The sequence below is a fragment of the Phyllostomus discolor genome, chromosome X (assembly GCF_004126475.2).
Source record: "Phyllostomus discolor isolate MPI-MPIP mPhyDis1 chromosome X, mPhyDis1.pri.v3, whole genome shotgun sequence".
NCBI classification, from domain to species: Eukaryota; Metazoa; Chordata; class Mammalia; order Chiroptera; family Phyllostomidae; genus Phyllostomus; species Phyllostomus discolor.
This window is the reverse complement of record NC_050198.1, coordinates 97,553,602-97,556,025: the sequence shown is the minus strand read 5'-3', so window position 1 is coordinate 97,556,025 and position 2,424 is coordinate 97,553,602.

The window sequence follows — 2,424 nt, the reverse complement described above, 5'->3', positions numbered from 1 at the left end:
TATTTATTTATTTATTTTTATAGAGAGGGGATGGGAGGGAGAAAAAAGGGAGAGAAACATCAGTTGGTGGCCCCTCACACACACCCCAACCAGGGAGCAAGCCCACAACTCAGGCATGTGTCCTGACCAGAAATCAAACCAGTGACCTTCCACTTTGTAGGATTATGCCAGGCAGGACTGAATTATATCATTTTTAAAAGCTCATTTTCTTTGATATGGGCCACTCCAGCTAGGGAATCATGACAGGACAAATGATAATCTCACAGATGTTCAACTAAAGTCCTTATACACTTTTACTTCTGGGATTTCAGTTATAGAAACCTCCAACATTTCTGATTATTTTCAACTCTATTTTTGCATGAGTCTCAGGTAACTCATATTGTTGTCCTTTTTCTACCCAATGTAAAGTTGATCTCTCTAAATGTTATAGGTTTTGTAGCCAACTTATGTTCTATCATCCAAGGCCTTAGTTTTTCTCCTAATATAAGGAAATTTCCATTCTCTCCCACGGATCTAAAAAGTGCTGGAGAGTTAGAACACCTGCCATAATTTTAAGGAGAATTTGTAGATAAGCTCTTGAGAAATATTGTTTGAAGTGCTCTTCAAGCTGGCTCTTCCAACTTTATAGCTTCCTCTTTCAGGAAACATATACTCATCTACTTGAGAGACCCATTGTTCTGTCTATCCTTTTAGAAAGCCAAGTGGGAAATAAAAGGAGGACTATGATCAAGAAAGCCACTTAGACCAGCATAGTCTAGGGAAAACAAAGTCCTCCTCATTCTGTAAAGTTTAGTCTCACTAGCACTAAAGTTCAACAGTAAGATTTGGTCATCAAGTCTTCCTTTATCTCACACTGTTTCTTCTGCATATATTTCCTTCTGGGACCTCACAGGCTGACTAAGGACAAGATTTTAGGATCTTATGACCATATTCTCTCTACTCTTTTCCCTCCTTCTCCCCTCCTCTCCTTTTCCCTCCTTTCCTCTCCTCTTCTTTCCAACCTTCCCCTCCTCCCCCTACTCTCTCTCTCATTCTCTCTCTCTCTAATTTATTCTAATTACAGCAGACATGTTCATACAATTCTGTCTTGAATAGATATTCCCATCTTTCTAGAACCATCCCCAAAGATTATAATACATGATAAGATCCAATCTCTTTCTTCCTACTCAGTGCCCTGGCCTCAATATCTTTCCCAATCCCTAAATATAAATCTCCCAGTGTCAGATATTTGCACTCTAGGGCTCAAAGAGGCAGCTGGCTAAACTTAGGGCCAAACTGAGCTTTAGATTAATGAGGAATGTTTAGCTGGTAGAGGAGCAAATTAGAAGAATTGACTGTATTACTTTCTGGATCAATGACCTTAGATAAGTCACTTGAGGGCAAGTTCATGTCATTAAAAAATTATTCTAGTGCATGACCAGCTCTTACCTTATGGCATTCATCCAGTAGATACTGAGCTCACCATAACTTATGTTAACAAAAAAAATAATCTCAATAAATTTGAAGATTGAAATGATTTTATTGAGCAATTCATTAATTGGGCAACATCCCATTTTAATGTAGCATGTAGAAAGGAGCCTGAGAAGTTTTACAATAAGGCTTTACAAGGAAGGCTTTATAGATAGAAACTAAGGAATGACAGTTATTAGCAAAAGAAAATAAAGGATTGTTTTAGGAAAGCTTACTTTCCCTTTGAGGAAGGCAGGGTCTCATCATGCAGATTGCCTGAGATTCCTTTTGGAGAAAAGAAGGCCCAATGACAGATTACTTCATTGGTACCTACCAGAAAATACCAGACTGGCTCATTAAGAACAAAATAAATGAACAAACAAAGTTAAAACAGACTCATAGATATAGAAAACAAACTGATTATTACCAGACGATGGTTGGAGGTCTGGGTGAAAAAGGTGATGGGGTCAAGAACTACAAATTGGGCTTTGACCAGGTAGCACAGTTGGTTAGAGTGTCACTCCAATACATCAAGGTTACAGGTTCCAACCCCAGACAGGGTACATACAAGAATCAACTAATGAATGCATAAATATGTGGGAAAATAAATCAATGATTTATTTATTTCTCCCCCTTGCACTCCCCTCTCTTCTGCTTTCTGTAAAAATCAATAAATATTTTTTTTGCCCTAGCTGGTGTGACTCAGTGGATTGAGCACTGGCCTGTGAACCAAAGGGTCGCCGGTTTGATTCCTAGTCAGGGCACATGCCTGGGTTGTGGGCCAGGTCCCCAGTAGGGGATGTGCAAGAGGCAACCACACATTGATGTTTCTCTCCCTTTCTCTCTCCCTCCCTTCCCCCTCTCTAAAAATAAATAAATAAAATCTTTAATATTTTGTTAAAAAGAACTACAAATTTGTACCTACAAAATAGTAATGGGGATATAAAGTAGAGCATAGGGAATATAGTCAGTAAT